The sequence below is a fragment of the Herpailurus yagouaroundi genome, unplaced genomic scaffold, assembly GCF_014898765.1.
Source record: "Herpailurus yagouaroundi ecotype Mexico unplaced genomic scaffold, PumYag 139, whole genome shotgun sequence".
Lineage (NCBI taxonomy): Eukaryota > Metazoa > Chordata > Mammalia > Carnivora > Felidae > Herpailurus > Herpailurus yagouaroundi.
Window position 1 is genome coordinate 41,821,594 of NW_024412394.1, and position 23,345 is coordinate 41,844,938.

General features: G+C 36.3%; 1 pseudogene; it reads left to right on the plus strand.

The window, feature by feature from the left end:
• The first annotated feature begins 3,310 nt into the window (after positions 1-3,310).
• Positions 3,311-4,091, plus strand: LOC121029719 (eukaryotic translation initiation factor 4E-like; annotated as a pseudogene).
• Positions 4,092-23,345: the final 19,254 nt, after the last annotated feature.

The window sequence follows — 23,345 nt, forward strand, 5'->3', positions numbered from 1 at the left end:
TTCTAGTCTTGGAAAGAGCTGTGGGTTCTAATTCTGGCAAATCTACAGAGAATTCAGAGAATTCTGTTAGCCTTTTCCTATTTTCTTAGAATATTGTGATAAAAAAGAAACATGGGTTAGCACTTATTTTAACCTATAGAAGGGCAAATAACACATTCAAAATAATAAAATATGAACAACTCAATATTCAAATAAGTTCCTTGGGGTGATTTGGAGAATCTGCTAAAATTTTGAAGAGGATTCCTGGAAGATGCTAGACATGACATTTCACTGCATGCTTCTAGAGGAAAAAAATCATTAATAATAAAGAAGGAGAATACCTTCTCAACATTTTGGAGGAAACAAACATATATATAGGGTAGGTATATATTAGGTAGATATATATATATATATATATATTAGGGTAGACCAGGGCAAGTGCAATATAGTGTCAAGGTAGCTAATTTCACTCCCTGCTGATTCTCTCTGCTGAGAATCAAGATGGTTCATGAAGATCCTTCAGAAAGTGAATGTAAAACTCTTCATTTGATTTAACGCTGGTTAATTTCAAGGGTAACCTGTACAATTATTGGCCTAAATCACTAAATTATTTGCAAACATGGTCATTTTTTTAATGAATAGAAAATGTTTTATTTTGTTTTGTTTTTGAATCATTGACCATATACTTGAAGATTTTTGGGGGGTTGAAAAGGAGTATATTCCATATTAAAATCTTATTAGTAATTTCTGAGGTTAATCCCCCGTAAAGGGAATGTGCACATCACATCTAGTCTTCATCAGGGGCCCTTACATTAAAAATAATTTCTGAATTTCCCTGCAAGGTTTTAAAAGGTTTAATTTTGTCACTTGTATACAGACTAAATGCAACATTTCATGGATCCAGAACTTAAAATAAGAGGATGCCACAGACTGAATGTTTACGTCTCTCAAAATCATATGTTGGAACCTAATCCTCAATTCTATGGTATGAGGAGGTGGGGGCTTTGGGAAGCAATAAAGTTTTGAAAACAGTGGTTAGGTCATTAGTGCCCTTATAAAAACAAACAAACAAACAAACAAACAAACAAAAAAACCCAGACAGATTTTTTGCCCCTCTTACCATGTAAAGACACAGAGAAAAGAAAATATCTACCAGGAAACTATTTTTGACCATACATTGAATCTTCCATCACCTTGATCTGAGACTTCCCAGCCTCCAGAATTGTGAAAAATAAATTTCTGTTTGTAAGCTATGGTCTATGGCATTTTGTTATAGCAGCCGAGCTGACTAAGGGGAGGGGAGTGAGGAGGTAAAGAACTCATTTCCATGGTAATCCAAGGAAAGAACATGCATAATTTAGACATGGTTTGTTAATAAGAATATACTAAATTCCTGCAATTTTCAAAAAGAGAAATTTACAAGTAGAACATATATTTTGTTCTTGTTTTTGTTCTTTAAAAAAGGCCAAACAAAAGAATAGGGAAAAGATGAAATAAGTTTGTGAGTTGCAGACTGTAGTTGGGTAACGAAAATAATAAAATATCATTACTTGGGTGTGTATTTGTGTATGTGTATGTATATATTTGGTTTTATTGAAAACCATCTCTTATCTTTTTTAGAAGTATGAGATATACACTAAAAAATAAAAACAAATAACTGGGTTGAACAGAATTAAAGATTATCATTGATATTACTATCAAGATTAACATTTTAAATTCTTCCTTAATCTTGCTATAGCTAAAGTCAAACAGATTTTTCCATTAGAAACAACACAACAACACTTCAGACATTTCATCAAGCCTAAGTGTGAAAAGAGTCCAAAGCAAACATAAATTGAGGCAATAGCCAACCCCAAAGTTTCAAATCCTATTAAAAAGAATGCAGTGGTGTTGAAAATTCCATGGCTTGAAATACAGTGATGCATCCAGTTGTTTTATTTTATAATTTGTAATTAAATTGGAATTATCAAGATATATTTTGGCCTTCCAAATAATCTGATAAATATTAAAAGACCTTGAAATGTTAATCATTGCAAATAAAATTAGTTATGTGGAGATTATTTCCAGAAGAAAAATCATTTGATTGTTTTACTTACAGTCAACTCTTGTTGGAAGGCAACAGTCCCCTCATTTTCACTTACAAAACAAAGTACGCATGCAGTCATTTGATTGTTTGGGCTTTTCAATTTGGCTCTGAGTCCTTTGGAGTATAATCCCTTTACTGGAAATTCAGTTAAAGTAACTCCTATCTCTAAATGCTAACCAGATAAACCACATTTCCTGCTTTCACTCCCTTCTCCATCTCTCTGCAGATTTAGCGATGATTGACAGTGAAGATTATAGCCTTTGACAACAAGGCAGGTTGATGACAACAGTCATCTTCTATCATTTGGCATCTATTTTCCTCTCTTTTTTGTTCATCTACAACTATTGTCAACTCTGGCTGCTCATTAGACACCTGGAGGGCTTTTTAAAACCGTTTCCTCCCCTTTCCCAAGACATTTTTATTTAATAGGTCTGGGGTGGAATCCAAATAATAATATTTTAAAAGAAACTTCTCAGGTAATTCTAATGTGTAAACAGAATTGAAAACGCTCTGTTTACTGGGAGTTAGGATGCAGGGCAGGAATCAAGGCGAAGAGTGGCCTCCTGATAACCAATCAAGAAGCTCTGAGCCTCTCCTCAGTGAACCAATCGGGATAATCTGAACTTTAGTGAGCCAGTTGCCTGTTCTGCGTGGAATAGACTCTAAGACCTCACCCTCTCAACTGGAAAGTGCACAGAAATCACCCACCATCTTGTTAAAAGGCTGTTTCTGATTTGGTACATCCATATGGCACCTGCATGTCTAACATGGTTCCAGTGATGTGGCAGCTACCCTTACACAGTTCACACTCTGAGTGGCAAGTATTTAGGATAAATCTGGTCCCATAATAAAAATGTCGCCAAGTTTCTTTCAGAAGAATGTAATACTGATACAAAAGGGCGTAGCACACAGTTATAATAATGAAACTTTAGAAACAAATGTCTAATAATAGGGCCAATGTGAAGGGATAATAGTCAATATGCATTTTCAAAAAGTTGTGAGTAGCATCGAAAAATCAGTAAAATATACAATGAAAAAAGTAAAATATAAAATTATATGTAACCTACATAGGAATATCCCAATTACATTCAAGTGGATGGAAACAGACTGAAAGAAAGTGATCCAGTATGTAAACTGTGAATGCAACAGGTTTTGTGATTATGAGCATCTTTATTTTCTGTCTGTATTTTTCATTTTATTCAATTAATACTTTTTATCATTATAAGATTAAAACATATTATCTAAGATGGCGACTGTGGAACCGGAAACCACCCCTACTCCTAATCCCCCACCTTCAGAAGAGAAAACAGAATCTAATCAGGAGGTTGCTAACCCAGAACACTGTGTTAAGCATCCTTTACGGAGCAGATGGGCACTCTGGTTTTTTAAAAATGATAAAAGCAAAACTTGGCAAGCAAACCTGCTGATCTCTAAGTTTGGTACTGCTGAAGACTTTTGGGCTCTGTACAACCACATCCAGTTGTCTAGTAATTTAATGCCTGGCTGTGACTATTCACTTTTTAAGGATGGTATTGAGCCTATGTGGGAAGATGAGAAAAACAAAAGAGGAGGACGATGGTTAATTACATTGAACAAACAGCAGAGATGAAGTGATCTGGATGGTTTTTGGCTAGAGACACTGCTGTGCCTTATTAGAGAATCTTTTGATGACTACAGTGATGTTGTATGTGGAGCTGTTGTTAATGTTAGAGCTAAAGGTGATAAGATAGCAATAAGGACTACTGAATGTGAAAACAGAGAGGCTGTTATACATATAGGGAAGATATACAAGGAAAGGTTAGGACTTCCTCCAAAGATAGTGGTTGGTTGTCAGTCCCATGTAGACACAGCTACTAAGAGGGGCTCCACCACTAAAAATAGGTTTGTTGTTTAAGAAGACACATTCTGAGTATTCTCATAGGAGACTGCATCAAGAAATCGAGATTTGGGAGCTGAACCAAAGCCTCTTCCAAAGCAGAGTGGACTGTATTTAAGTTTGATTTCCATCTAAATGTTGCTAAGATATGAGAAGTCTCATTTGCTTTTGCCTTGTACTTCTGTGTTCATGGTTTTTTGTTTTTGTTTGTTTGTTTGTTTGTTTGTTTGTTTTTTGCTTAAGAGTGTCCACTATCCCAATCAAAGAATTACAGTACACATCATCCCCAGAATCCATGAATGTGTTCCTGGCCCACTCATGTAATAGCTTACTAGAATTACCATTATAAGCACATTTTACCCATCTACAATATTCAAAAAAGAACTTGCATTTCTGTACCTTAAAGGAAAAAAAATTCTGTTTATGTTCCATTGTGTGCAGGAGCATATTTTGCTGATTTGAAAGAGTATGATGCATACAGCAATCTAGCAAAATCTAGCAATTTTATTTATTTCTTTTTACAGCATTGTCTTTGCTGTACTCTTGTTGATGGCTGCTAGATTTAAATTTATTTGTTTCCCTACTTTATAACATTAGTGATTCTGATTTCAGTTTTTCATTTGTTTTGCTTTTGTTTTTTTCCTCATGTAACAGTGGTGAAGGATCCAGAAATATGACATAAAGGCGGAATAAACATTAATTTTGTGCATTCTTTGGTATTTTTTTTGTTTTTTTTTGTAACTACAAAGCTTTGCTACAAATTTAGGCATTTCATTCAAATCAGTGATCTATGTTTGTGTGATTTCCTAAACATCATTGTGGTTTATATAAAAAAAAATGTAACATCATAATTACATTCCTAATTAGAATTAGTATCTCTGTTTTTGTATCTTTATGCTGTATTTTAACACTTTGTATTACTTAGATTGTTTTGTTTTGGTTAAAAAATGGCTCAAGTAAAAGCGGTCCCATTCATATTAAGACAGTGTACAAAACTGTAAATAAAATGTGTACAGCGAATTGTCTTTTAAACAACTAGATTTGTCCTTTTATTGCTCCATCTCTATAGAAGGAATTTGTATTTCTTATTGCCAGGCAGTCTCTATTGTGTCTTCTTGTAGTGTCTTCCACATGAACAGCAAAAGTTTGGAGCACTATTTTATTATGTTTATTATAATTTTTAATAAATTGAACAGGTAGCATCATATACATGGAATTAAAAAAACATATTAAGCAAAATACTGTATTACATCAGATAATACATTTCTTTTTTTTTTTTTAATGTTTATTTATTTTTGAGAGAGACAGAGACAGAATGCGAGTGTGTTAGGGGAAGACAGAGAGGGAGACACAGAATCCGAAGCAGCCTCCAGGCTCTGAGCTGTCAGCACAGAGCCTGACGCGGGGCTTGAACTCATGAGCCGTGAGATCATGACCTGAGCCGAAGTCAGACGCTCAACTGACTGAGCCACCCAGGCACCCCAAGTAAACTTTTTTTTAAAAAAAAGAGAAGTAATTTGGGACACACTTATACTGAAAAATTATTCATTATTTATATGATATCAAATTTAACTGGGCATCCTATTTTTTCTTTTTCTTTTTGTTTGTTTGTTTTTGCTAAATCTGGCAAATATATCCTGAAATGCAACAAAACATTTGGGAAATTGGTTTGGCCTTGGAATCATGGCAGAAAAAGAAAAAATAAAAAAAAAAATAGTGTTATTTCTCACCTTAAATTTACAATCAAACCAAGAAAAGGATAATCCCAAATTCTAATTTTTTCATTAAATACTTGAGGCAGAAAATGGACAGTAAAGCAATCTTACTGGAAATCAGTCTGAGTCAGCATTAAAAAGATTAAAAAGAAAAATTCAATTTTGAAAACATCATTATCAACATGACATTTCTTTGTAAAGGTTCTTATTAATTGCTTTTCCATTCAGTAAAAATTTTCTGAATTAAATACAAAAGTTATCTGTTAATCAACAAGATTTACTTTTAAACTTAAACCAAAATGAAAATAAGACTGTGAAAATAATATTTCATTCTAGTTCAGCTTGTTTTGTACATGGACCCAGCACCAGGATTTTGATACTTAATCACTTCAAGCTCATAGGTTTCAATTATTTTATTAAGCAATTTTTCTAACAATTAGATGTTTAGGCCTTAGGCCCTTTTCAGTTTTACATTTCTTTCTATAGTTTCAATGTGTCTTTTAGGGAGAGAGAAGAATTTCCAATAAGATCACAAATTACATGATGGCAGAGAGTAACACTATCTTCAACTTTCCTTCCAACTTTAATCCCATGATGCCGTGAGCCCCCTGTCCCCTCACTAAGTTCCAAGGGTGGATTGCATTGCAGATGTGTATCTTTCACAAAGAGTTTTAAAGAGAAGCTTCAACATTTATATAAGAAGGGAGAGACATCATGCTAAGATATTACAGTCCGCCTTGGGCATGCCGAGGGCAAGCTTGTCATTTAAAAAACAAAAGCCCCAGAAGACTTGTAGATATACAACAAGAGATTTGTACAAGGTTATTTATAGCAGTGCTGTTTGCAATCAGAATAGAAACTAAACTAAACTAAACTAAACTAAACTTGCTAATAGTCATTATTAGTAGAATACATAAACCATCACCATGCATTCATATATTGAAATATTACAAAATATTTGAATTTCATATACACAAAATAACATGGTCATAATGTCTACCAAAGATAAGCAAGACACGTAGCATAATTCCACATATATAAATCTCAAAATATGTAAAACAAAACAATATACTATTTAAGTTTACAAATAATGTAGTAAAACTATAAGAAGACAAGGGAATGAAAAATACAAAATCCAGATAATAGTTACCTTTGAGGGAAAGGGACAAACTGAGACCAGCAAAAGAGATACAGTGGGCTTCAAGGTAGTGATAATGGTCTTTGTTAATGTAGGTCATGGTGATCGCTCTATTAAGATTCTGTATACCATCTATACTTTTTACTTTTATTATCACAATAATATTCATTATACAAACTAATAATAATAAGCAACTTTATCATCCCAGGCACATTTATTTATTTGTTTGCTTGTTTATTGAGTATCTATACAGATATATAGATATATATATATATAGAGAGAGAGAGAGACAAAGAGAGAGAATGTAATATAATATACTTAGTAAGTTGATTTTGGGGGGCTTATTTTAGTAAACATACCCAAATTAACATTAGATGGTAGCTAGTGGAGTCATAGGAGTTGAGGGAGGTATTTTAAAAGAGAAACTTGACTATATTCCTACTCTGAGCATGAGCAATAAAAAGAAAGGGGTTGGGTTGAAGAAAAAATAACTGATGAAGTCTCAGAAAGTGGATGAATTAATCTTGAACAGAATGACAAAAGAAGGGGATGATAGGGACAGGTTTACACTCGAGTAAGACAGAGAGCTCAGAGTGAGACTCACAACCAGGGTGGACCACTGGGAATAAAGGCTGAGAACTGTGAAGCTTTAGTAGAATTGATGAAATACATGAGATCTGCCAAGTAAAAATAGGATTGAGAAATTGTTATTATAATCAATTATAATGATACCAATCTGCAAAACTGTGAGATTTTTGCCCAGCAGTTTAGAAATAGAGAGGAAGACTTTCAGTAACAGCCCATGGTTACTTGTGATGATGGTATCTGTGAGGGAGGAGGGTATCTGTAGGTCAGATAATCAATCATAATATATATGTAGCATTCAGGAAAAAAAAATTATCATTAAGAAAAGATTGAAGGGTCCAATTGAATGAAAATATTCCACAAAGACCAGGTATAGTGGAATAAGTTAACAGCTCTAGAAGGATATGGCATCAGACATTATGCTCAGTGAACAAGACACTTAGGTTTTCAGTGGTGGAGCAGTTTGTACTTATGACAAGGTTCATGGTGTGATGTGGAAAGTGGGCGGTTGAAGTCAATTGCTAGGTAAATTCATTGTCATTAAAGAGGGTAAGGGATCATGAAGCTAAAATCACCAGCATTGAGAGTGAGGTCATTCAGATTATGGTGTGAACAGGAATGGGGAGGAAGATTTTGAGCCTGACAAGACCTTCAATCAAGGTAGGCACTTTGCCAGAAATTAAGTCGAGCACAGGAACAATGGGTGGTGTACTCAGCTTACAGAAGCCGCAAAGAATTCTGACATTTTACAGGAAAATGGAGGAACTATAATCTGCAAGTGCTGAGATTTTTAGTTAAATCATAAGGACCCTTGTAAATAATTATAGAGAATTCTCAAATCTAGAGAATTATCTGCAATTTCAAGTTCATACTAGTTGAATACTAATTCTTCACCAACCTGGTTAAAAAATTCTAAGCTTCCTATAGAATGTATTAAACAAATCAAAATGCACTGTGGTGTCATTGGGGATTGAGGGAAAGGAACTATAAGTAGATGTATAATACTTGTACATAACATCAAAGAAGTCCACCACCTAATGAAAGTGAGGATGGTGGCAGGGGCCACAGGGTAAAAAATTACTAGGAGAACAGTAGAAGTCAAGGCCAAGAATGAGGGGAATATTAAATGTTGGCTATAAATGGAAATAGCCAGTCAAGAGTCCAAATTAGAGCACTTTTCAAATGGTGAGGAATAACACACAATCTACAGAACTGACTTAGGACAGTTTCCCCAAAACAGATTCTGACGCAGAGAATGCTCTTGGGAACAATACTTGTAAGAAAATGAGGGAAGCCGAGTTGGACGTAGGGAGAAGTTGAACTGTCATGCAGTTGCAGCAAAGGTCCCCATCAATCCTACAGAGAGCTCCAGAACTGGAGTATCCCTTCAGTGTTTTCCCAAATCTCCAGTAGGGCAGAACATTGTCCCCCACACTGACAAGTTATTAGAGGTGGGCCAACCCCCAAGAAGGAGCATGATCTTTTGAAAGTCAGTTACTTTGGCCAAAGGGTATTCTAGAGAAGGACTCATCTGAGAGCAATAAACAACTAGCACTCCCACACCTGAGCAAGTGAGTGAGTGTAAACTGCGGCATATCAATACATCTGTATAGCCCACCCCTTGTGTTGCTCAGATTCATTTGCTACAAATACTAAGTTGATCACACCTCTCCAAGTTTCTGGTTGGTTTCCTCTTCTGAGGAAATTTACAAGAGGATGGTTATTAGAACAAACTATAAACTCTGCCACTGCAGCTGGACTCAAGACCATAGCTGATACTCATTTTCTTCTTCCTCCACTACCCATTCCAGATGTCCCTCACCCTTGGCTAGCATCTCTGCAATTTAGGTGGCTGCCTGGTAAAGAGACCCAGATCCTCAACCCTAATGGAGCTAAATTCCCTGCTCATCAAGCTCTTCTCAGGCTGCTATGCTGTCCATTTACCATTAAAATTATGCAGGGAAATAAGCACTAGTAAATCACGTGGGTACCAAGCCTACTACTGCTGATCAGAACCAGTCACTCCTGACAAAGTGGTGACTTCTCTTATTGCCTAATTGTGTCTCCAACTCTGAAATCCTGAGGGAGCAACTGCAGTTTCAAATGTAATGGAGCTCTTACTGTGTTCTCAGGTGGAAGCATCCCTCTATGGGAATCAGACTCACAGAAGTGCAAATTCACCAAAGGAATCACTGGAAATGATTGGAAGTGGGACTTGGTTCTTAGTTCTTAGTTCTTGGTTCTTAGACCCATATATTTTACCAACTGGGGTCACAGCTCCTTATATGGCCATGATTTAGGGTATAGACTGCTTCCTGGAGAATGGTGTTTCATCTTCCTAGGGTATTATCTCCAGCTGTCACTTCAGCTCCACCTTTACAAATAAACATTCTATTTATTTATTTTGAGGGGGTGAAATGGAAGAGAGAGGGGGAGAGAGAGAATCCCAAGCAGACTTCACATTGTCAGTGCAGAGTCTGATGAAGGGCTCAATTTCATGAACTGTGAAATCATCAACCTGAGCTGAAATCAAGAGTCGGACGCTTAACCAACCGAGCTACCCAGGTGCCCCTAAAATACTCCATATTTACATCATGTCAGTAGCTTCTTGGAAGCTTGGTATGTGAGAAGACCAGAAGATCCTATAGTCGTGCACCTGCTCTCACACTTCCTTTGATGTAAAGCAGGTCTCTTGGTCTGAGGTGACATTATACAAATATACCTTGTTGGTAGCTCAAACACTATGTAAGTTCTTGGATAACAGTGATGACTGAGGCAACGTGGCAGGAAAGGAAATTTATACTTGCAACATGTGTTCATTCCAGATAAACCAAAGTCCCTCCTCCTTCCAAGATGGTTTAATCAAGGGATAGTAGCATACCAGGGGCTCAACATTAGTCTCCATTGCTAGTGGTTTGGATGTATGTTCAGCAGTGTGGTAACTAGATCAGTGTTGATGAGTGCAAGTCCATGCTGTTGGACACATGCACAGCCTCCCTACCTGCCACCATTGTTAATGTGTCCATGAGCTCATTAAGTCAGCAGTGAGTTGGCTAAAGATAGTGCTAAGTATCCTCTCACAGCTGACTCACTCTAACTACTTGGTTGTTTCTTGCCTCTTTTTTGGTGGATGCTCTCTTGCAGGCATGTGATACCAAAATCTGTACACTTCATGCCAATTACCATAGGTCCATCCTGTTTTCAAGTATAGGTTTTATTATTACTCGTATATAGACACAGATCAGGAGACAACTGCCATTGAAAGGATAGTTTGTTGAGGGTTGATGGGGGGTGGGAAGGAGGGGAGGGTGGGTGATGGGTATTGAGGAGGGCACCTTTTGGGATGAGCACTGGGTGTTGTATGGAAACCAATTTGACAATAAATTTTATATGTTGAAAAAAAAAATGGATAGTTTGTTACACTCACAGATCCCAAGGACAGGGGGTAGGTCACAACATAGGGAGACACACAGGGAAGTACCATAGTTAGGAGGCAGAGGGAGAGGAGGAAACTGTAGCAAGAGCCTTTACTGGGGTTTATGTGGGAAGAAGCTTAGAGAGGATAAGCAGGTGAAATCATGAGTAAGTTGTTTTCTATCTCTAGGAATTAACTAACCCTGAGAGGGACAGTCTTTCCAGGGTCAGGACCAGGATATCAAATAATCAAAGATACAGAATAATAAAACATGGTTAATACATACCCATTGCCTCTTCTCCATACCTATTTGACCCTTATTTTTCAACTTTTATCCTTCTAGGACCCTAAAAAAACTAAAAAAAAAAACTAAAAACAACAACAACAACAAAAACCAACCAAACAAACAAACAAACAAACAAAACTAAGCTATTCACCACTGCCAATGAGTCCATATATATTTTTACCTCAAGCTACTTCTCTCCACAGAAAGTGGATGATGAGGTACACTGGTAGAAATAGGGAGATTGGTGTATCTTCTGCCCTCTGGATCAGATATGTTTTACCAAAATCTTATACTTGCCACTATTTCCTTATCTGATTAACTTGATGTCATCGATATAATGGACCATCTACAGAATGTTCAGATGATCCAGGCCCTCTCAGACTAGAGTATGACAGAGTATAGAGAAGTTAACATAGCCCTGAAGCAGAAGACAAATGCATACTGCTGGCTGTCCCACATGAATTCAAATTGCCTTTGTTGCTTCTTCTTGCTATGGGGAAAACAAAACAAAACAAAAACAGATTCACCAGACTAATTTACCTAAGACTATGTTGATCTGCTTTAGAACAGACACTACACCTAATATACCAGTTGCAGTTGGGGTTACTATTTGCCTAAATTTGTGATAAGCTATTAGCATGGGCCAAACTATACCTATTTTTTTTTTAATTTTTATTTTTTGTTTATTTATTTTTTGAGAGAGAGATTGGCACAGTGTGAGCAGGGGAGGTTCAGAGAGAGAGAGGAAGACACAGAATCTGAAGCAGGCTCCAGGCTCTGAGCTGTCAGTACAGAGCCTGAGGTGGGGCTCGAACCCACAAACCATGAGATCATGACCTGAGCTGAAGTCAGACACTCAACTGACTGAGCCACCAGGTGCCCCTATACCTATTTTTTTAAAGATCAGACTGGTGAATTAAATAGATAGACTGGTGAATTAAATAGAGCACCATTCCTGAATCCTTTAGGTTTTTAAAGGTGATGTTCTCTGATGTTTCTCCTGGGATATAAATATTTTTAAATTTATGATCTTGGCTGGGGGTGGGGCAGGGGTGGGAGGGAAGTGCATTTCAAAGTTCCCATTTGGCCTACTCTACTCTTAGCTCTTGCCCCTCAGGACAAGGGACCAATGTAGGCATTCTGCCAACTACCAAATATATCCATTCTGATTGTATATTTGGGGACTGGAAAAATAACTATTAAATGGATGTGTGTGCGTGGACCCATTTAATTTTAATGGATGTGTGTGTGGATGTGTGAGCTGGACCTAGGCCAGGATTCCACTTTTTAATCTAATCCACAAATGCCTCTCTCATTAAGAGGGGAAGTCTTGGTGATATTTGGCTTCAAGATTATCAATCTCAACCTAAGCCCTATGTGCAACAGTTCTCAAAATATCTGAGTATTTACTTACATGAATGGCCATAGATTGCTTTAGGGACATTATTACATACACGTATGGTATTACAAGTTGCTTCCTTATGAGCATTCAGCCTTTTTGTCAGTCAGCGATTCAGTATCTAAAATTAGGATGAGGTTCAAGTGTTGGACAAGAGATCATGATGTTTTATTATAGTGCCTATCCAATAAATCTTGATTTCTTTTGGTCATATAAATTTTATAAATTGAGCAATTCTCTTATTGGCTGCCTATTTATCTTACACCTAGGAATATCATGTTCTATAATATCTTCATAGTTTTATGTAGGTCATATCCTGCTGGCTGTCCTTTAGACCTTGCTACCAATTATGATGATTGCACCTACACTGCCTCAAAAATTTTAGTTTTGCCTCCTGCTCTCCATTATTCTGACTCCATCATCCCCAATGCTATCAGGGAGCCTAGTTCTCTAACAGCATCTCTGATGTCACCCTTGGCCTATAGTTCATCACTGAACTACTCAGAAGTGCTATAGCCTGGTTACCCTTTATTAGAGCATCTCTTATCAGTTTGGTAAGGTGGAGTTTCACCCAGGTTCTCCCACAGCAAGCTGGGATTTTCCAGCTTTACATGGTGTACCTCCTCCAGCATGCTTATTTCTCCAAACCTCTTGGTGTCTCGCTCCACTGTCTACCACAGTAGTTCTAACATCCCTAATTTTTTATCGAGACTATCCCTTTTTCAAACTTCCAAGAATGTTACAATGCTAGCACTGTTTCTTAAAGTCCTCAGCAGGGTAATAAATCTTAGATTATAAGACAGTGCTCTTACTCAAACTCATGTTCTCACCTCCCTACCTTGATTCTACCCTCAGAATCATATATGCTCTCCAGGCTCCTACTGGTGCACGTTGGCTGGCCCATGTTGGCTGGTCCTGCAGCATTTCCTATTTGATGCCACCATGTCTCTGGCAGGGCAAGGTTATGTCTTGACCCTAGTTATTTTTCTGATGCCTACTGGGAGAGGGGAGATAGATCCTGAAAGGGTGTGTATTATGTTATGAGGCAAAGACCCCTGAATTTTCTTAAAGCAGAGGAGGAATTCTAGACTTCAACAGGAAAAAGTGGGCTATCTCTATAGGTTCATTGTCCTAGGGAAGCTGGAGATTCAATATTTCTGAGCACATTGACTCCTATCTCTGTTCCACATCTTAATGCCAAACACCTTTGCAGTCAAGGTCCTGAGTATAGTGGTCTTGCCAGAGTTAAAGATTCAAAGTTTTCTGGAACTATTCTGCCCTTATAATTAGGTCCTGGGTTTTAGCCTCACCTTTTTTTTTTTTTCCTTCTAGCTGTTCGAGATGAGACTCTCTTAATATGCTGCTTAAGAGACCTCTGGCTTTCACATATCGCCTTAAATTATTGATTAATTACCTCCTGCCTTTCATTGTCTTTTTCCAATATCACCCAGCAAGAACCAGGAGATTTCAAAGTCCCTATACTTATTACTTTCTTCAAACTTCTTAAAATTTTCTAATTAAAAAAATATTTTATATATATATTTTATATATAATATATATAAATATATACAATTTATATCTAGAAAATATTTATAAATACTTATTATATAAAATTATATAAAAATATATAAATTATATATATAAATTTATATATAAATTATATAAAAAATATAAAATTATATAAAAATATTTATATATACACACCTTTATAAATATTTGTTTAAATAGGTACTTAAGTTCTGTAATAATGTTATAATTAAGGATATGTCAACATTTCCTCATAAATAAATCAGATAAGCAAACTTTACATCCTGCTTCTTTCTCATCAATTCCATTGAGTTAAATTACTAGAAGAGGAATTTTTGTGGTCAAAATGATACATTTGTCTTAAAAGCTTTTGGCATATATTGTCAAATATGTTCCAGAAATGTTAGACTAGTTTACACTTCCACTAGCAGTGAATGACAAACCTGTATCTCCCAACTTTCGTAAAATCATTTGTGGTGATTTTTGTTAATAAGCCAAGATAAAAAGGCATTTCCTTTTTTATTTTAAATATTTTGAATTTGAAATGTTATTGCCTAGGTATGCTTTTCTTTTGTTAGTTGGGTACCTGAATTATTCAGAAAGGTCAACAATGATGTTCAAAACAATGAAGGTCAACTGGTGCAGTGTTTCCAACTGTTCTCTGAATATTTGTGTTCTCTGATACCGAGAAACTCAAGCCATGGAAGGGAGGGAGCCATCTTGGGAAAGAGAAGCCATGCTGTGGAGGAAGGGAAGGGAGGCAGAGAGCACTCGGGCAACCCCACTCCTCCACATACACGCCCACTTTGTTTCAAAAAGTGTCTACATTTATTTTTGTTTTATTTATTTGGCATCTCCTTAAGATTTTCTTTTAGGTGAAAGGTCAAGTAAAGCCACTTTGAAAACTACTACTTCTTGCCTAACCTTCCAGTGCTTTAGATGAGGAGGAAACTGAATCTCGGAAAGCTGGTGGCCTCTAGCAGCCAAGACCAGCACCTTGAGTTGGTGCCATCGAGGTAGGTGATCGATCACCTCCACTCCACTGCTTCAAATGTTTTCTTTTTCTGATTACCCAGGCAGAAAACAGTACAAGGTGATTCAAGCATAAAAAGTGTCAAAACTTTCTACTTAAACTTTCTCTAGTTACTGCCCTTCAGGATTCTTTTAAGTGTGAATCTTTCAGTAAGACCTTCACCACGTCACCTCGTCCAGCTGGCCTTTACTTCACATTCTGTGGCTCTCAAATTAAAGCAACCTCATGATGTGGATTTCTGTAAACGCGTTATTTTAAATGAAAGATCAGAGATTAAATAAACTGCCTTTGTTTTCTATCAGTTATACACTGGGATTCACATTTTCCCTTATCTCTTCTAAATATTTGAACGATAATATTTTCCCAATAGTGGTTAGTGTATAATTTACCAAATCATAATTTACTGATTCAGTTTGGATTTGAGGAACATTATCTTGGTTATTCAGTCCTTGGACATTATCAGAGCTGAAGATACATTTCTGTTTCAGATTTTACATATTTTGGCAATTGTTTTTAGCTCATGTACTTTTTTGCCCTAAAGCAGTTTCAAGAGAGTACAATTTTAAACATCAAAAAGGGAATAATGATACTTTAACTGAACTTTGAACTTTAAGGACTACCAACAAGTTATGCACTCTAAAAATAACCTTAATTATTTCCAGTTTTTCTACTTTTTTCTATTATTAACTCTTTATCTTCTTATTTAATATTTCATATCCTATGATCTATACCTACCACTTACAGTAGTACCTTCTATGTACTTACATATGTATCTGCAGGGGCGCCTGGGTGTCTCAGTTAGTTAAGTGTCCAACTTTGGCTCAGGTCATTATCTCGCAGTTCATGGGTTCAAGCCCTGCATCAGTCTCTGTGCTGACAACTCAGAACCTGGAGCCTGCTTCAGATTCTGTGTCTCCTTCTCTCTCTGTCCCTCCAGCGCACCCCCGCCCCCGCTCTCAAATAAATAAACATTAAAAAAAAAGAGAGAAATGTATCTGCATTAGCCCATTTAGTCCTCATAGTAACAAATATTTAGGTGGATTAGGGACTGTTATTATGTCCATTTCACACATGCAGAAACGGAGTCTTACAGAGGTTTAGTGTCAAAAAAGGTCAATCATGGTTCATCTCTTTCTGGAATTCAAGTTTTCATACAGCACTTTTTTGCCTCTCATGGTACAGAAAGAAATCCCACAATTGTGCCTTTGATTGAACCTTAATTTCTGTGGCCTCTCTAAGCACTCCAAGTCATATTTCAAATTATAAAAATTTTACTAGACATATAGTAAAATATACTTTATACTCATAGCCAAATTTCTCAAGATCCAACAACCTGAAGGCATTCTACTACAAATATAAACACTAAGTTGTCTCAGACCCTTTAACATTCAGTAATTCATGTGTGCATTGAAATGAAAGTACAAAATCATAATGGTTTGATTTATAAAATCATAAGTCTCTTGAAGGTAAGGCTTTATCTAGCCAAAAGCACACACACATATATATATTTGTAAAATATGAACCTAGAACTTTAAATTTCTGAAAAATTAGGGACAAAACTTCAGAAAAATTGGGGACAAGTTTGCTACATTGTCCCCTTTCAGAAACCACATCCTTTGACTTTCTGATTCTGCTCATGGATAGATCTTCAGTTCTTGGGTGTTAAATGTTAAAAATTACAATAACTACGCTCTTGAATTAATATAAAGATAACCCAATAAATCTTTATTAGCATATGTGTTATATCACTTCTACAGGTGATTTTGAAAAAAAAAATCATTAAATGATGAGGATTTATTGGGGCCCAATAACTGTGTTTTGATAATATTTATGATCTAAAAAGGGAGGGTAGAGCGAGAGATGTTGACAAGGTTGTTCCTAACACTTATGGAAAATGAAAATGATCTAGAATTCAGTTTCACATTTTATATTTTCCAACACTGGGACATGAAACTATGAGGTATTCCAATGATCTTACATTTTTATATGATTGGCAAAGAATTTGAACTCCTCCTCAACTGTATCTTACTGACAAAATTTTTGCGAGATGACAAATAGGTTTCTTTGTTTATCAGTTTGGAAAATAAACCCTACAGCCTTAAACAAATTTGCTTAAGGTCAACACAGAACAGAGATCAGGTTACAAAGAACGTGAGATTATACTTTAGTGTGCCATCGCAATCCATTAGCCTCATTGTTACTTCAGTTGCCATTTTCATTACTGGCTCTGTGTCTGCAAATTTTTATCCAGCTACTGGTTAGCAAGGTTTCTTCTGCACATCAATGTCCTAGTTTAAATTTTTAAGAGATGGGTCTGATTGATCAAGCTCACCTTTTGATGCCAGGCCATAGGTCTCCTATGACAAATGTGATTTGTGCTGATATCACAGCATGTGACAAGCAGGATTACTGACAGAAGAGTAGAGGCTCTTGAACTGCTCTTATTGGTCACCACAACAGCCCTGGGTCCAGCTATCTTAAGGTCTCTGCCTGCTTATTTCTAGATTTTTTTTTTTGAGATTTCAAAAGTTTTATTGAAACTTACAATAAAGCTCAAATTTTACTTGAGCTAGTTTGAGTAGGTTTCTGTTCCTTAGAAACAAAGAGCCTATTCCAGAACAGTTTTCTAACAGCTTTGTCAAAATTTATCACTTCCACTTTTCATGTCTTAAAATATATAGGGTAACTAATATACATTATTCTATCTTTGAAAAAATTTCCTTTTTAGGAGAAAGTTTAAAATGAAAATAAAATATACTCCAATTTCATGAAAATAGGCAGTGGCTCCAATATATAAGAAATGAATAAATGAGGGCACTTATGAGAATTAGGAAGTAGAAAAAAGTGAGGTAGAGAAGGAAGGATAACTGTTTTTCCCTTTGCTTTGCTTTGCTTTCCCAAAGATTTAGGTGTTAGATGGGTAAGTTGCTGTAAATTGAAATACAATATGGATTTAAGTGGATATCCCCCCAGTTAAGTGGATATCCCCAAAGCTAGACAGCTTAGGTTCGAATTTAGCTTTGCTAAAGTTAGTGGACGGCCTGTGAAACCAGTCTCCCTGTACCTCAGTCTCTCACCCTTAAATTAGGTGGAATAACTTTCAGTTTTTAATGACTTATTTAGGTACTATAAAAATAGACTAAAGCCTATGTATTCATAGTAACTTAATAGATATATAACTCCGGTGGGCATTTATTATATCCTTCTGATTGGACAAAGATATGACAAATAACCCTAGATAACTCTGTGAATTGGCTAGGGAGTCTGAATATAATAAGACTGAAACTTTTTTCTCAGTGGTCCAAGACAGTATAGACCCTCTCTCTACAGCCCAGTTTGGGGAACTGCAATAGGCCTAGACTGTAACACAGTTTCTTCCTTAATTATTTCTTCCATCAGAAAATCTTATCATCTCAAATCTTTTACTCCCTTTCCCCTGAGGGACATCCACTTAAGAGTCCAATATGCTCTTGGATTGAATAGTACCTGGGCAAAAAGTGTGTGCAATGATTCACTACAGGTATCATTTTTACTTTTGTTCCAAGATCTCTTTTTGGTAGGTGCAATTCTATAATCTAGAATTGCATAGATTCTTAATGTTGGCTTGCAAACCTTGTCCGCATTTAGGGTTCTGGACTCTAAATCTTTGGCTGGGACCTTACCACCTTGATTGGTAAACATAAGGCTTTTGGTTATTTCTTGGCTGCCTAGGTTCAATCCCAGTACTATCATGGCCCAAGGGAGGTACTTGGTGTACCAAGTAAGACTGGTTTCAAACATCTGGAGTTTACTGTCTGGATTTCTATTCCCTTGTCAGCTGTGTTTCTTTGCGTAACCTTTTGGTTGGGTTTACTTGCTCCTGGGCTCTATGATTCCTGCTACCCACAGTCCTGGTATTACCATACCTGACACTTGCTTCTTCAGAAACAGCAGACTAGATGGGTGTCAGGACAGGAGCTAGAACTAATGTTTACAGAGTGACTACTAAGTTTGGGAGCTACACTAGACACTAAAAAGGTGTGTGTATGAATGTGTGTGTGTTCAGTCCCTATGAAAAACTATAAAATAAAGCTTACAAATCCCATTATACAAATGAGAAAACTGAGGCTCAGAAATCATATATAACTTGCCAGAAAAATCATACAATCAGTGAACAGTGGAATTTTTGGCTCCTCATCACCACTGAGCATAATGCACCATTAGTAACTGGATGTTTGCCTTCATCCTTGGCTGGCTTTCCTTCACTTCTTTGTGGAGAGAGCTGCTCATGTGATTACTTATTTATTTTTTTTCTAAAAATCTTGGCTATTAAAATTATTCAGAGTTTCTTAGAACCAACCACTCTTTGGGACTCATATTTTACAGATTCTTCCTCAACTTCTTGACTTTCAGTTGAATCAGAAGGTGAAACAGCATAATGGCTAATACACAAAACTTTGGGGCTAGACAAATATGGAGTCAAGTCCTGACATCAGCACTAACTAGTGTGTAACTTGGGTCTAATTACTTAGTATCTCTATGTGAGACTGTGCGCGTCAAGCTTTTAACAGGACCTGAGAAGTGAAGAGTAAAGGTTCAGTAAACACTAAGTACACTTGTGCTACTATCTCATAATTATCCACTGTTATTATGTTCTTCCAATTCACTCTCTCAATCCTGTGTTCTGAACTGAGAGGTCAAGCAAAGTATAGGGCAAGTAAATGTTAAGTAAGTGGCATAAAAAACCCAAGACTTGGAACAATAGTTCTCTCTTTTCTTCAAAACCTTGTTCTCAACTGCCTGGCCAGAAAGGAAAACATACAGGAATGGAAGGTTTAAAGCTCTTAAAAGGGAGGAAAAGATGGTCACACTCCAGTTCTTTTCTGAGAATTCAATTGATCTGTTCTAGTAAGTACTGCCTTTGAAACCAGGAAGAGTTAGTGGAGTTTTGATACAGTGGTTGTATGGAACCAGATTAATGAATGAAAGGTGAGCCAGGATTTGCTAATGAAATGCAAGACCTTTCCCTTTAGATCAATGATCCCCCTGGCCAGGTTGTCAAGATATTTCATACCATAATAGCTTAACCACAGTGCTGGGGGTACTTTGCACTGCATGGCTTTCAAGCAGACACTAGTCCAAAAATACTTAAAAAAAATTGAGTGCATATTCTCTTAATGGCTAAATGAGTAACTCTGAATAAGCCTCTCGAAATGCTCTGGCCCTATGTTTGCTCTGTAGAACTAGTCCCTTTCTTATATTGACTGTCAATAGCTTCACCAGTGAGTGGTGAGTACAAGAAACTGACAAACAATTTTATGTCCAAGTCAGTTGACGAGCACTGCGGTCATGCCAATGTTATGTGACCGAGTGTTATGTGAAGCAGATCGTTTAGTGTCTCTGCCCTCTGTTTTCTTTTCCATAGACAAGCATCTTAATGGTATCATTTGTGTGGTTTTACCATTAACAAACCACTCTCCCATGCACTAACACAGTCATATCACAGCCCCCCTCCTCGCCTACCTCCTTAGGTTGCCGTGGAGATAAAACAAGTTAATAGGTATGAAAAGCTTTTGAAACATTAAAGAGGCTAGTCAAATGCATGTAGTCATACTGGTTTCATAGTATAATTAGAAAACACTACCTAGAGAAACCATGTTTCCATTGTTTAAACAGTGTTTTTAAGCCGTTAACTTAGACCTCCACTGGATTATTTAGTGAGTGAGCATTTAATTGCCATTGCTGAGTTCATAAACCAGCCAGCTCTCTGTAACACACAGGCAGGGTCACAATGGGGGAGAGCCTCATCAGCTCCATGCCAAATGTATACTCTGATTGGCTCATTCCAAACAAGGACAGTTTGTAGCTGTTATTCCAAGAAACCCACACAATGCAGAAGTGCTTTTCCTTTTACACTTCCTACTGGTGTAGTAAATAGTAACCTTTTGCCAACCATTCATAAACCACTATGCCACACACATCTGAGTGCCTATTTTGAGATATTCTAAGAAATACGCAATCTTTAAAACATCTCATTTTTCAATTCTCACTTTTCTCTGTAGGCACATGATTTAAAAGCATTTACATAATGAAAAAAGCATTTGAAAAGCACATAATTGTGAGTTTTTGAAAAAAATGGCATAAAACGCTATTTGAAAAGTCATAGACTCAGGAAAGCAGCAAGTTATTTTTGCTTTAATTTAAAAACTTGCAGATCTAAAAAATGTTTTAACCACACAGTAGAGCAGTGTTAAGTAATCAGTGTCAATTTTGGCAGCCATTAAATGAATTACCGCCATACTTTCTTATTTATTGTCATTTTAAACAACTTTTTAAGTTAATAAAAGGAAATTGTTACAGGGAAGAAATCTACAGATAAGACTATTTAAATTAGCCAATTGCTATGTTCCATTTAAAAAAAAATGAATGGCTTTGTATTTTAAAATTTAATTATAATACATATTACAGGTAATATAATAATTATAGAGATAGAATTCAGCACTTCTAGACACCTGAATATCACTAGTGAAAATTCATAGAACTATATTTTCAACTCCTGAGAGCTTTCAGTGAAACCACTCAACTGGTGAACAGGAACTTGTTGAAGACACTTTTAAATGAAATATAGACCCATAACACTAAGAATATGTGGAAAAAATGATCTGAAGCTTAAGGCAGGTAAATGACTGACCCCTCCACTCTGTCTCTTCTTCACCCCATAGGGCCAAACCACATAGAATGGCTTCTCTGAAAGCTTACAGATAATGAATGTTAGTAGTCACCTTCATGTTTAGACTCACAAGATCTAGTCTACACCTCTAAGTGAAATAGATAGATTTATTTATTTATTTATTTATTTATTTATTTATTTATTGAAATAGATACATTTAAATCTAAGGATTATGCTAAACTTTATAAAATGGGTGAGTTCTTACAATTATATAACAGATTTAAGGATTGCAAAACTCTTATTTATTTGTAATCTGGGACATTTCCTTCATAATTTTCAACAGATTAAAAAAAAATCACGTTAAAAATTAAACAACACAGATGAACGTAAAAGATCTATTTCTTTTTTGAGAAAGAGAATAGAATATATGTGGAGATAATGCTAAGATTAAGTCTTAGAAATTAATACAAGCTGATTTTAACTGCTGAGTTGCTATATTCTAAAATGACTAAGAGGCAAAGAGTATGGATCTTTGAGTATAAATTCATGATTCCTTAAGAAAATGCAAACATTCTCGTCTTATTTTATGTACTTTATCTTAGTAACTTAACCATTTCATAACTTCTGTTAACATCTTATATTTAATTCAAACTATTTTACTCAAGACTCACTTATCAGGTAGCTCATATTAAAGGACCTATTGTATCTAAAAATCATCATCTATTCATCAAAATCCTCACTTTTCTTAATGTAACCTCCTTCTACCCAAACCAGAAATCTTGGAGTTAACCTATACACCTCTCCTTCCACTTTTTTTGCAGTATCCAATAAAGCCATTTTGATCTGTATCTCTCAAATCTAACCTATGTTAAAGCTCTCAGTTTCCCTTGCCTGAAATACTGCAGTAGGCTTGCAAACTGTAATAGGAAGAGCCCAAGAATGACCAGCAGCCATTCAATGGAAGGAAGTTGAGGAAACAGTCTCCCATTGAAAAAACACCTGCAAAGCTCTCACTAAGCTAGGAAAAGCAGTGTATTTCATTAAAGAACTCCTAATAGAATAGTTCTGCATAGATGAAGCAAGGAAATTGAGGATGAATTGAGAAGCACATAAATCCCAAAAGATCAGAAGTATTTTTTCACTACTGAATCTCTAATGTCCAGAATAGTACTCAACCCTTCATAGGCACTCAGTACACCCATTTGTGATATCAGTGAAGAAATGAATGAAGCTCAAGAGCTAAAAGACTCTACATGGCCTTGCAGGCTTCCTTAATAGTTGGATATCTTTCAAAGGACAATGGAAAGCCACTAAAAGTTCCGAAGCTGCAGAGTGACATAATCAGATCTAAAGTTTAGAAATAGCATTCTATCTACTATGTGGAGGAAAGATGGATGGAGGAAGCAACATTCTATGGAAGGAGACTAAGAGGAAGCTTCACCTGACCAGGGAAGAGAGAGGTGCTAGAGGCTTGAACTAGGAAGCTAAAATAAGGATGCCTGTAAGTAGATATTTGCGGGATGTAGAGGATATCGATCCCTTGGATTTAGAGATTAATGAAGTAATAGAAGACGGGTGATTGAAGAGAAGGAGGAAGCAAGGATGATGATTGATGTCTTTGGCAACTAGCTGAAAGGTTAACGGGAACATGGAACAT